General features: G+C 34.3%; 1 protein-coding gene across 5 annotated transcripts in view; it reads left to right on the top strand.

The window, feature by feature from the left end:
* Positions 1 to 14,566, top strand: part of Sap47 (Synapse-associated protein 47kD) — a 140,451-nt gene that overhangs the window by 61,527 nt on the left and 64,358 nt on the right. The gene's annotated exons all lie outside the window — the stretch shown is intronic.

Genomic DNA, 14,566 nt, shown 5'->3' with positions numbered 1-14,566 from the left:
CAAATGGTAGAGCGTATTGACCGGAATCCGAGGTTATTTTTTTAATATGTATGTTATAAACAGCAGTATTCCTTTCCTTTCCTGCTATCCTACTAATAATTATCCATATCAAATTAATGAGTTAAGGATGTTTTTATTGAAATTATAGGTAGATATACTTACTTTATATTTGCCTCAGTTTACATACATTCAGGTGTTGGCTTGCCCAAATCAAGATCTTTATTTTCTTGGAAACACGGTTATACTCATGATTCTCACTCTAACTGGCGATTTCAATGTGGACATAACCAACAACAAACGATCCCGATGAAAAACTCAACCAGCATGTCTAACATATTTAAGAAATCTTAACATAGTTTTATGCCCTTTGCATGATACTTCTCATACTACAAGTATGTAGTATGTAATATGCACCTGCTCAACATAATCATGCTTACTTTGTAACTGTGACAACCAATAAATACACTGAATGTGGTCGTTATATTTTAAAACACGTATTCTTCGTTCAAACAAATACCGACGATTAAAAAAAAAAAAATATGGGCTTATACGAGTATCATCACCTCGCATGGAATACATTCAATCAATGGCTGCAATCAGTTATATGAGTGCGTCCAGAACTACGATGTCTTTATTTTAAGACATACCTATAATTCCTAATTTTACTTTCAATAATTGGGAATGAGACAACTGGACGCCAGGAAATTGGACGCCGCACTGTCCTAGACACGTAAACAGAAATTTTAATCAGTTTCTATCTACTACCTAGTAGTTTTAATTCGTTTTATTCTTAACATAATGTTATTTTATTGCGGATTGAGAATTACCATGACTAAGGCTTTATATAAAAATAAAACTCTTTTTTCGTTGGAACTTAAACATATGCACGATTAAATCATTATTTACGTGTGCATATTTAAATTCTCACCAACTATTCAATCATAATTTAATAATTTTAATATAAATAATAATATTAAATATTTTTTTTTAAAGTACCTATAAGTATTTAACGTATATTTATTTTCGAATATCGTGGCTTCCAGTTATCCCTGCGCCAAATCGTCATGGACCCCAATAATTCGTCAAACGATTCCTTTCCGACTGCGTTTCTACAAGGCATACTCAGTTTTCATTCTCTTGAAACTCGTAGGTTACTTTTGCTTTTGAGACATTTTTGTCTGCTGTCACGAGGGATGGTTTCCAATCATGGCGTCCTAAAAAATACAATTTATATGCGCTTGTAAATTACCTAAGTGGTCGCAGCCATGACAGATTCTGGGTCAGAACTGTTTCATGGAGTCAAGCCTGTCAGGCACCATTAGCGAGGGTTGCAAGACTAGTCAATGTGTTTCCCAAAGACATAGACATTTTCAGTGATGTGCTGTGTATTTTGTTTATGAAACTTTATTTTACTGTATAAAATTGTTGATGTTTTTTATTTTTATTCTTCTCTCTTCTGATTGTAGCATTTTGTTTTAATGTAAATCTTATGTTGTGAAGTCCTGAATTTTGATTTGTTATGTTATGTTTTGTTTTCTTAAATAAATAAAACAATAAATTAATATTGTAAATAAGTAGCTATATTTTTATATGTCAATGATAACACCAACATTAAGTAATATGTATTTGCGCGATAGAAAATGAATAAGCGGTATGCACGGATAAATTCATCATTATCATGTGGAATTAGTTTTTTTGACATACATTCATGCCATGTAATATACCTTGGCCATTGTGCAGGGCGTAGGACGCAGGTATACAGTGTCAGACTTGTCTGACAAGGCGACAAGTAGGTCGATTTGTATATTATCCAACTTGTAGATTTACCCACCATTTTTAGGGGACGCGGAATAGCTTTTAGTCGAAGTTTTTAATAAGTAATACTTATAGGTAGGTATCTGTATTTTCTAGTATGGAATGCCATGTTATTATTGTAAAATTTAAATTTATATCCTTATAACTTAATAACTCTTCCTCGTGGAAGTTTTTGTTTTCAATTAATACACCAACCCTTCCAAGTTTAAATTATCGCCTGCTGGCTCTTTTGCCATTGTAACCGGAGGAGGGGAAGTTACAGTGGGTAGGTATTAGTTTTCACTGTCTGAAGGTCAAGGTGAAGGTGAAGGTGAAGGCGGATATGCTCCGCTTGTGAGAAAGAACGGTAATGTACTATTTTTATGTTTTTATTTGTAGGTTCATTATGAACTTATGGCAAAAAAACCGCTAGTTCTGGATTGGTTCTAAATCGATGGTACACAAACAAAATGAAAATATAGACGCCGCAGGATTAAGGTTGCCGAAGCCGCCGCCCGATACCTACACCTATTTATATGAAGAATAATAATATGTTGCGGTGTAGGGGGTAGGGAGTAGGGAATGAATGGCGGGGAATTCCATTTATTTATTGTGCTACGTGACGTGAGCGTTGACGTGACGCACGCTTGGGGAATTTCACTTTTCCGTAAGAAAGTTTTACTAACGCAATGAACTGGTTTCGGAAAAAGAATTTATCTTTATTAATAAAAAGGTTTATTTTAAGCCATTTTTTATATACAAATATAACAACTCCATACAAGGTGAAAAGCCTTCATGTCCCTCTTTGCGGAACGAATAATTTAGTTATAATAAATTATGATATAAGTATTATACCTACACATGTTTGTTTTCGGATATAAACAATTTCATAAATATGCATGTCGGGGGTTTTAAAACGATCACCCTTTAAATGTTTAAATGGACGCTTGAGTTTATTAGCTTATATTGAATTAATTGAATACTATAATAATAATATGACACGTTTACACCGAAGATATTGAAGAAAACCTTGTCTACCGGGCGGCAATTTCGCAACGCTGATTCATTTGCAGCAAAAATTTCGCACGTGTTATAAACTACGTATTTCAACACAATTTTAAATTTAATCGACCCCTCAACTTTTATCAATACCTACAATCAATGACTACAATCAATAACAACCCTTCATCAAAAACTACATAGTGATACAAAAATAATGACCTTAAATTTATTGATACCCGAAAACTCCAAATAAAGAGAGTCAAACAAGAGTAACAAATGCGTATTACGTGCGACGGGCTTCGAATCCCGAATCACAACTGCTGGGTCGATCCAGCACCCTTAGAAAAAAATCATTCAGCAACCAAAGAGCTTAGAAAAAGCTCATTGCCTTGTGATGCCTCGCCGATGTACGCGTAAAGATAACGGGATCTTTTAAAATCGGTGAAACGAGGAGATTAATTCAAATATTAACGGCCCACATGCTCAGCGTACGTCAAAATGTAGCTTTTATGCTATTATTATTATAGTGAAATATTTACAATAAAAAATTATATTGATAATCTCTGTGATCCCAAATTTGACAAGAATTAGGCATTTTATTATTCAAAACATGGGCAAGATTTATACATTTAAAGATAATTTTAAAGATACTGATTATACGCCATGTTTTTGAATATTCAAATGTGATAAACATTCTACGAATAATGTTTGCTTTATAATAATCATTGACCTAAGAATAAGGTAGTATTTTTTTGAAATACGCCATTTCTATTGGCATTTCCCAGTGGCTAAGCTACAACATACGGCCGTAGCCATAAATTGACAAATGATAAATGAAGTAGGGAGTAAGATTATGGTAACGCGCGTGTTTGAACGTGTACCGTTTTTTAAAAAATATTTTTATTTTTAGTTAGGTACATGTTCAAATACGGCCGTATGTTGTAGCTTAACCACTAGGGAATGCCAAAAGAAATGGCGTATTTCAAAAAAATACTACCTTATTCTTAGGTCAATAATTATTATAAAGCAATCATTATTCGTAGGATGTTTATCACACTTGAATGGTCAAAAACATAGCTTATAATTAGTATCTTTAGAATTATCTTCAAATGTGTTAATCTTGCCCATTTTTTGAATAATAAAATGCCTAATTCTTGTCAAATTTGGGATCACAGAGATTATCAATATAATTTTTTATCGTAAATATTTCACTATAATAATGTACCTATATAGGTATAAATTATACTGATGGTTTTATAAATGCGTTTAAAAATTAATAAATGTAAAAAATCTTATCATCACTGCACATTTATGTACTGAAATATGACTATATTCTAAAACATTAGAGCGAGAGGTTTAAAAGAATACTATTTTATGTAATAAAAATACTTTATGCAGTCATCAAATGTTTAAAATAAATATAAAGGCTAATAAGGCTTCAAAATTATATAAATAGATTATCTACAACGTTTAAGGTATGTCCAGGATCATGCTTTGAAAATAGAACAAAAGTTCCATTTTGACCTACGCTGAGCAATGTACCCCCTTAATTTTCAGCCTTTTTTCACGATTACGGAACACCTTCAGAATGACAATAATAATAATTGTTCTAATTTTTAGACTGCAGGCATTATTCATCCAGTAACCGTACCTACTCTTGAAATTCTTCTCAAATTTGTTCGCGACTTTACCATTTATTTCCCCCGCCCCTCTCCTCCAGCATAGAGCGAAAACGTATTTCCTTCCGAGATTTCTTTTCATCTCCATCCGAATAAAGGACTTCCTCGAATAAAGAGCTTTTCGGCCGCGTCGTTGTTTAATTTACGTTAAATATATTTCTTGCATTGTACCTACCTATGCATCGGAACATATCTGAATGCTTTGTATAACTTTATTTAAGGCTATACTTCAGCTGGGGCACGGTCTAAAACGATCGTGACTGCGCGACGCGAAGATTGTGCAAACGACGCGTGCAGAACAAAACATAATTTGTCATAAAAATTCAACATGCGTCCATTTACTGTTATGTTTATTGTTCTATTTCTAATAATAATAATATATTCATTGACATGTTTTCTTTTTCAAGTAAATTGGTAACGTTTTTTAGTCATCTTTACACGATTTAAGAATTAATTCCGCCGTCGCCATCACAAAACAAATTGACGTGTTCACAGCTCTAATTTCGCTCTCCGATTGGCAGCCAGTCCGAAATTTCGTTGCACCTATAGTTAAAAATTATTTGCCGTTTCACTGAAGTATGCTCTTAATGTTTAAACAATGGCGCTCGCCCTTGCAAAATGGAGGCCCAAATAGTATAATACTAATTACGTCGTGTCTACTTGTCTCAATCAAAAACAAAACGTATCTTGTATTTTTAATCGATGTTTTCATGAATCTATTTCATGTGATCAATTCTACCATTCTAAATTAAATGTTATTTGTAAATTTTTCAAATGTGTTCATTTGCTATAGCTATCAGGTACAACAGATTTTGTTCGAAGAATATGCTTTAACCAGGCTTATTAATTGTACGGTATCATATGGGTGATTTATCGGAAGATAATCTTTGAAATTTATCTATTAATCTTTTTGCTATAATTTTAACCTATAAAGCCGAATCATCGAATGTCTACAGCACAAAATGCATATTTTTTCTCATAAATAATATGTTCGGGAGCTGTGTAAGAACGTTTATTAGCAATAAATATTATAATAACACAATTTGCAGTAGGTACCTAATTTTCCTGTATTATTAATCATGGAATCGTTGATAGTAAACAAAATTACTGTTATATAATTATTTCCAACATTCCACCATTACCATGTTAGTTACGTAATACATATTTTATTCTATAAGGCAGTCGTTTCTAAACTATTTCACTTCACGGTGTTGCAACATATAATAATATAGTTTATATATATATTTTTTTTTTAATATAATATAGATAAAAATATTTATTTATTAATATATTATGTTTTTACATATACCTATGTTATTAGTTAGTCGGTGGGCCGCAATTAGTAGATGGCACGAAGGGATGAGGAAGGGGTTGCTTACTATAATACTTACTATAATAGAAGAAAGATAAGTAAAATGACTCCTACACGGACGCTGTGTAGCTGTTGAAAATTGCAGTGATTTCAGTGGTTTTTTCGTGTTTGCTTTTTAAAGGCTGCATTTATTACATTAAAACATTCCAATCCCGTTTTAGGTCTGCGATGTATTGCTGGATCTAGGTATAAAGATTTATTATCTTAACTAAGATGGGCAGTATTCTATTTGTCTGAAAGTGGGCGGACTCCTTCCGGCTTTCACTTTCGTTATAATTGATGGGTGTCTTTCTAATTATTGCGAGGTCGCTCAGTAAATGGAGGTGGGGCGAACCAATATTATTCCCGTCGCGATTTACTCTTGCACGTCTATAAATTAAATGAGGCCAATCAACCCACCTTGCGCACAATACGATGTTTAAATAGGACAGAAACTGGCTTTGCTCTCGATTCTTTTATCGAAACTTAAAACTCCTTTTGATGCTCAGCGACGGACGTGTCCTGTTTGTATTATCAAAACTGTTAATTTATTTTTCTACAACTTCAGTAATAGTTAATGAGATAGTACCTACTTTTAAAACGATGACCGAAAAACTATCAATATAAGTCATATTCATATAATAAGAAAAATTTGTTTCAAAACCATTGCAACGGAGTGTTCTAACACTCAAACATCAATTTAATAAAATATGACTGGTTTAAACAAAACAAAAATTCTAATTAGATTAGATTGAAGATACCTACCTACATTTATTATGTCGCAATAATAATATAAAGATTTTGGTTGTCCCTACGTGATAAGTGCGTTACCTTTTGCCCATTGAAAGTACGATGTTCGAATATGGATAAATATTAGATAAATTTTAAAGTTTCACGTATGCATTAAAGTTTTTCATGTAAACGTTATTGGTAATATTTAGGCGCATTCTTGGGCTCTGTATTTCTTGCGTTCAATGACAAGATGTAGACCTTCGAATGCTTAATCCGACCACCTGGACAGACCTCTTCTATTTTTTCTAACCAGATGCTAATAATATTATTAAATAAAAAAGTATATAAGTGCTTGTTATAAGAAATATGTTACAAGTACTTAATTATTTTTAACAAAAAAACATTCTGTAATCTTATAATAAACCTATGTGGATAGGGAGCCACAGAAAAAAGTGGGCCACAAGTCAAAAAAAGTTGGAAACACTGACTTAGACTTTAACTGTATATTTATTATAAAGTGAGTCCATCGATAAATCATGCGACCAAAGGTTATTAAATCGGGCTTATCATTGTAATAAACATAGTTATAGTATAACTAAATACTGGCACGTTAAGCTTAACTGTGATTTTCATCATATTTTCAATGCAGGCTTACTTTTTTGTGTTATTATCGAACTGCAGTCATATGAATCCATATGCAAAATGTACATGTTGTTTTCAGTGTGCGTTTGATCCAGGATAAGGACCAAGTATGTTGGGCGAATGGCTATCGAAAATTCCTCGTAAAATTAGCACTAAGTCAATATGACTTACACTTTGCGCCCTTTGCGGAGGGTCCCACATGTCCGCTTTTGAGCCAACATGTTTTTTTTAATGAACAATGAAAGTTAGTGGAGATATTACAAAAAGCTTTTATCGTTTATTAAGAGTTATCTAGACGTATCAATTACATAGATATCTATCTTCGTGGTGTATCGTTTACTTCGGCCTGACTTCGATTATATCAATGTCCTGAATACCTTTCCCGCAAGTGAGTCAGGGAGTAAATCGTCCATGAAACGGTTAATAAAGCGAGCCAGAAAGCGTTCCTTTTCTTCCATCCGACCTTTCTACTAACGAGCCCCTCTCGCTTCCTTTATCTTCGGCGAGGCCTCCTTTGTCGCCCGCTCCAACTTCCTCCCGCCGAATACGGGATTAATGAGAAAAATGATTTATTCGTCTGCGCTTATTGCTCGGGTTCAGAGCTCATATCGGTTTTCAAATAAAACATTATTATTGAATAATATTGATACATTAGACTAAAAACGGGACAGTTTTTCTGCTTTATAGGTTATATCCAGATGATGAGTTTAAGAAGTTTACGAGTTATATAAATAGACACGATATATTAGATACAATAGTATTCTTTTAAACCTCTCGCTCTAATGTTTTAGAATATAGTCATATTTCGGTACATGAATGTCATGTCACTGTGTAATGCGATGTTTGGTCTGGTGGAGCGATTGGGCCGCACTCCTTTGAAAATGAGGCTGGAAATGCGGTTACAATGAACGGTTCGCGTGACAGAACGATGATAACTGATTTATTTTGCCCATAATAGATTGATTTGGATCTTGAAGATGTGCTGTTCCAGCAGAACGGCGCAACATGTCACACTGCGCGTGATAACATTGAACTGTTGCAAGGAAATGCGGTTCAGAATTGGTCAACAAGATCGTGTGATTTGACAACATGCGATTTCTTCCTTTGGGATTTTTTGAAGTTGCACGTGTATACCAATAATTTGAGTTGTCACTAGGGAATCCAATCCCGAGCCAAAATTTTGATCCCGGGATTTCGTGATTACAATTTGACGATCCAAAGATTGGATTTTTTTTCGATAGTTAATATTAAATTTCTATATATAAAAATAACGTTGAATAAAGTCAAAAATGTCTAGTTGGTATAATTTATACTACGAGGGTGGGTCAATAAGTCCTTAGAAAAGCCGACAGGTGGCGCGACTAGTACTGTAAGCGGTTTGTTTTCATGCAGCGGCACTACCGATTCAGTATGCTGCGAAGTTTCAATCAGATTGGTCGGGTTGTTGTTTTTTATTTTCGTACATTTAAAAAAAAAATTTGCTTGTTTACAAAAATGGAGAAAATTGAGTTTAGAGCTGTTATTAAACATTTTAATATAAAAGGGTTAACAGCAAAGGAAATAAAAAATGAGTTGGATTTAGTTCACGGCATATCTGCTCCTTCACTTGCAACTATTTATAACTGGTTAAATGAATTTAAACGTGGTCGTACATCAACAAAGGATGAACCACGCTCAGGACGTCCTGTAGAGGTGACTACACCAGAAATGATCAATAAAATCCACGATATGGTGTTAAGTGACCGAAGATTAAAGTTGAGTGAGATAATTGAGGTTACAGGGATCTCAAAAGGTAGCGTCATTTCTATTTTACATGACCAATTGGGCATGAAAAAAGTTTCTGCAAGATGGGTGCCGCGTTTGCTCACAGTCGACAATAAACGCAATAGGGTGGTGGCCTCTAAAGCCCTGTTGTCGCTCATGCAACGCAATCCGGATGAATTTTTTCGTCGCTTTGTGACTGTAGATGAAACATGGATACACCACTATACTCCCGAGACGAAAGAACAGTCAAAGCAGTTGATTGCGAAAGGCGAACCATGTCCAAAGAAGGCGAAAACCGTAAAATCAGCTGGTAAGGTTATGGCTACTGTATTTTGGGATTCACGTGGAATTATTTTCGTTGACTATTTGGAAAAAGGAAAAACAATAACAGGGGATTATTATGCATCTTTATTGGACCAGCTAAAAAACGAAATTGAAGAAAAACGGCCTCATTTAAACAGGAAAAAAATCCTCTTTCATCAGGACAATGCCCGTGTTCACACATGTTTACGATCAATGGCTAAAATTGAAGAATTGAAGTTCAAATTGGTCGACCACCCACCGTATTCGCCAGATTTAGCCCCCAGTGACTTTTTCCTTTTCCCAAACTTAAAAAAATGGCTAAGTGGACAACGTTTTTTTTCAAATGAAGAAGTCATCGATCGGACAAATGCTTATTTTGAGGACCTTCCGAAAACTTATTTTTCTGACGGTTTAAAAAAAATTGAGAAACGTCTAACCAAGTGTATTGAGCTCCAAGGAGATTATGTTGAGAAATAAAAAAAAAATACAAAAATAAAAACTGTTTTAATGCTTTTTTCTAAGGAATTATTGACCCACCCTCGTATTTAAGACATTTATTGTTAATATTGTGTTCGTTCAATCTTGGACATAATATTATGTACATAGGTTGTATGTACATATATTGTAATATAAATAATAATGCGAAAGTAAAGCAGTTTTATTTATTCATATTAAAATAACAAAAATATATAAATACAATAAATATTATAAAAAAATAAGAGAGCTAAACAGTTAAACAATTAAAACATTATAGTGTTACTGAATAGACAAATTTTAAGCGGACCACCATGTTGTGACTAAACCTGTAGGTTTAAAGTGCAGACCATTTACATGTCTATTTGTGGGAAAATTTTATGAGAATATTTAATGAATCCCTACCTACACTAAGTAATATTATAATCAAAAAATCTCCTGTGTGTGTGATTGACAATAATTAATACTATTTTGCATACTTATCACTCATTTATTATGACTGAATACCAATAATTGATTATGATTGATAAAAAAATCAATCCCGAAAGTTTCAGGATTATGTTTACTAATCCCGGGATTCATATTTATCGAAATTTGTCCCGGATCCCGGGATTGAAATCCCTAGTTGTCACTTGACAATTAATTTGCCTCTGAAAAACCTACGCAGCGTGATGTTCATCCCCTACTTACGGTAAAGTATGGAGTTCTCTTCTCCATGAGTAAAGTATGGAGAATCTTCTGCGAGTAGTTAAGGGTCGTGATGGGGTAGTGTCAAGGGACCGTCTGAGGTTTTTTATATGCTAATAAAAAATATATTACCAGACTCGCAGCCGTGGAAACTATTTCTTATTACCACATTCATATATGAGAGGCCTTTGACTGCGATATAGACGTGCGGCCTATTGAACAACAGCGTCTTTGAGTTTCACGTCCGATATATTTTTAGCTTTTCTGAGCTGCCAATTGAAATTTTTCGATCAGAATCGGATGTAACGCATTTTTTTACTCACCATATAACATTTCCGCTTTACAGAACTATAGAATGAAAATTTGAATATAATATGGTTTTTCACATCGGTAGTCGTAAACGGTATATTGAATAAACATATGTCAAACGTTCTTGAATTGTGAAACGAGAATCTAGATTTTTTATAATTTCTTCGGAATGTGGTCTTACAAAAATTGTAAAAAAAAAAATATATTAAGTACATATTATATTATTTTTGTTCTTAGTCGAATTATGAAAATTCATCAAATAATACCGGATATATATTTACCTACAAAATAAAAGCTGATTTTTTTTTAGAATTAATAATAACCATATCCTTGATTTTTCTTCCTTGATATCTAAAAAAATAAATAAATAGAATCTTGTGCATAACTAGTTGTTGGGTAGGGACAATTTGTTACAAACATAATAATACAACACACGTATCTACGTCAGGGAGGGGTCAGGCGAATTTATCAATCGAGTGTTCGCGTAGAAACAGTGACAAAATTATGAATAGCCTACGCCAAGGGTATGCTCGAGTGAAGGCACCATTTTACTCTGTCGCTGCGCACGATTTGAGCTATCGAATGTAATGTGAAAACTCTTTTTTTATATTGAAACATTTTTTAAATATTAAGTGAGTTGTAAAATAACTTCACAATATGTACCTATCTACATTCTTATATAATACCTACCGGATTTATAAGCTAGTGATGCCAACAAAATACTTATAGACAATAAATCATTAATGAATAATGTTATTATATTCGCATTTCGAGACATACCTATTTATATACATACATACACATCCCGATTAAGATTCTCGTGTAGGTATATTATGTAGTTGTGGTTGTAGGTGCAATCTTAACTCAATAAATTTTACCAAAACACCAATCCGACAATTGAAGCAGGTACATACAATATTTGGTTAGTAAAATTTTATTCCATTCCATTGAATGTGAGATACAATTTATACATAACCACGAGAGTAGGTACTAATAATTGTAATTTCGGCAGGAATCATTTGTGGGTTTGTCCGTAGTCCCTTTTATAATGAAAGTGTTCCATAATATTAATGGATTGCCTTTATTTATTTACGCTTAATTGCGAACTCTTTCGGCATCGCTTGAATATTCAGCGTCTTGATTAAAACGCGACTTTTAACTTTTGTAAAGTTCTTCCGCTAATTAGAATGAAAGCAAGTCTCACCATTATAATTGGGCTACAGACTACGCATTACTCTGAGTTCTTGCAAATTAAGACTTCTCGACTCGAAACTTTCTTCTCACTTTATGGTGTTTTGTCGGAAGAAAACAAGGCAACATTATTTGATGATTTCATATATAGGATGGCGCATATCTCATCACCTTACTGGAAAATAACGCTATTTCCTTTTTAATCATCATCTTTGATTATAGTGTAGGTTGTCAATCGTTTACGTAGTGTGAAATTCATTACGGGCACGCACGTCTTGCACATCACAGGAACGTGCGGAAATGATCACAGAATTCATTCAAATAAACAAAAATACAAGCTAGCGCTGCGAGAAAAAATCTCCACGTTAAAGCCCACTTTCATCTGTGAACTTGCAAGTGTGAAACGCAGTCGATATCGGGAGTCTTATCAGGATTGATGACATTAGCGTGATTGTCACTTTGCAATTCGTGCTTGTGTGCTTTGAAGAATTTCAATAATTCATTGTGCTCATTCAACAGGGCGTCCAGTTCGCCGACGATGCGCCTGGCATTAGGCGAATTGAGGCTATTGTAGCCGCAACGTGCATCCACATGATTGATGTCCTCACCGCCCATGAAGTAGATTTGTAAAAATGTATTTGGTTCGTTTGGCATTGGCAGCAATGAGCCTACTTTGTGGTATACTTGGCCTTTGATTTTGAACGTAGAATGGAATTGTTGACCATTTGCCGCAGTATTGTGAACTATTTCTGTTGCTCCGAACGAAGTCATTTGGAAGCATGAATTGAATGTGCGAATGGACTTCAGGAACAGGTTTGAATCTGGAACCGTCCCGATGAGCAAGCCGTTCAATGGTTCTGGTGGTATCTCAATTTCTGGTAGTTGCACTTTTCCTGATGCGCAACACATCCCGGCTGACTCATGTTTGAATTTGAGCGCATGACAATGGGGACATTCTTTGTCCATAGCACCAATCAGCACTTTCGGATGAGCGGAATATTCAATATCTGGCTCGTACTTGAATGCGAGACGAAGGAACGAAGCGGATATAAATGTTCGATGTACTTGTTGGCGTTGTCGGTCATTTGCTCTGCGTGTGTTAACTACGAACCGGCGCGCTTGGCTCCGTTTCAATTGATTTGTTCCGTTTCAATTGATGATTTCGTTCAGCTCGTGCCTCTTGTGATTGAGATGCACGCAATTGCGACATGCTTACACGCACATTTTTGTTATCTTGATGGATTTGTTCGTCTGTTCTTTCTGCTCTACTATTTCGCATGTTTGTTGCTTTATTCGTTCGACGGCCCAAATGGCCCCCTTGCGTCTTGCTGGCATTGTGACTTGGATACACGCACATAAAAATAGATAAATTAAAATAAATCGTACAAAATTTTGCACGCACTGCGTTGTGATATGCCGAATGAAATGTCAAAATGACGCGACGCTTCTCTTGAATTCTTCTCGGACGTAGCGCATCTGTCATTCAACAACATAAATAATTTCGTTCTGTTTGAAATACGAACGACGGTTAAATTTGTTCATACAAAAATAATATAATCGCGATTAAATAATGGGAGGGTGGGGGTAGGAGAATGAAAATTTGGAGTTATAGGTATTTTTTTATGCCAAATAATAAAAAAAATACAAAAAAAAAATTGTCAAAAAAATAAAAGAAAAATTTTCTGGATAGAGATACCCTAATCACCTAGCGGTATGAAATATACTTGTTGACCTATTCTCATACCTAACAAATATACATAAAAAAAATCATAAAAATCGGTCGAGCCATTTCGGAGGAGTTCGACCACAAACATCGTGACACGAGATTTTTATATATATAGAGATAGAGATATATTAAATAAATAATATATCTTATAAACCTCAGTATTTTTTAATTATTTTTAAAATCGTACTTACCAAGTCAGATGACATTCTATAATCCACCCTGTATTATACAGATAACGATTCATTTGGATCAGTATTTCCCAACCTTATTTCTGCCAAGCCCCACTTCAACGCTTCAAAAATCTCCCAAGCCCCTCCCTATCAAAATTTTATAATTACTACGTAATTCTGAAAAAAAAAATGAATTGCTTCAAAAAAAATGGACATTTCGTTATTAAATATGTATATTACCTACGTTCAACTCGAAGAAAATTAGTGCTATGCTTCGTCTTCAAATGATTTTCGAGATGACTCTTTTGCCCCCCAAAACATTCAAACTGCCCCCTGGTGGGACGTACGCCCACGTTGGGAATCACTGATTTAGATTGTGAGTACACACAAGACAATGGTCAATAATTATTACGCTACATATTTTCTATTAAATCATTAAAATACTTAATGTATTTTTCCCTTTTGTGGACCTAATTACTTTGATTTTATAAAGCAACTGGAATGGATCTTTCTCCCCTTCACATTTGGGCTTCTGGCTAGACAATGCTTTGTTTTTTGTGTATATATCATTTCATGTAACTGCTGCATAACAAAATATGGTTAGTTATTCGCGAACATCTCTAGACTTAGCTGGTATTGCAGAAAAATATTTTTACTTTCGCCCCTTTTATTGATAGTGCGATTTTGATATTAATTTATTTTATGTGGAGTATGTGACCGCACACGTTTGTTACTTAGTCTT

Source organism: Rhyacophila brunnea, unplaced genomic scaffold (genome assembly GCF_057557595.1).
Source record: "Rhyacophila brunnea isolate RB1 unplaced genomic scaffold, BYU_Rbru_1.0 scaffold_6, whole genome shotgun sequence".
Taxonomy (NCBI): Eukaryota; Metazoa; Arthropoda; class Insecta; order Trichoptera; family Rhyacophilidae; genus Rhyacophila; species Rhyacophila brunnea.
The sequence above is the reverse complement of the archived record's forward strand: the minus strand, read 5'-3'. Positions and strand labels throughout refer to the sequence as shown.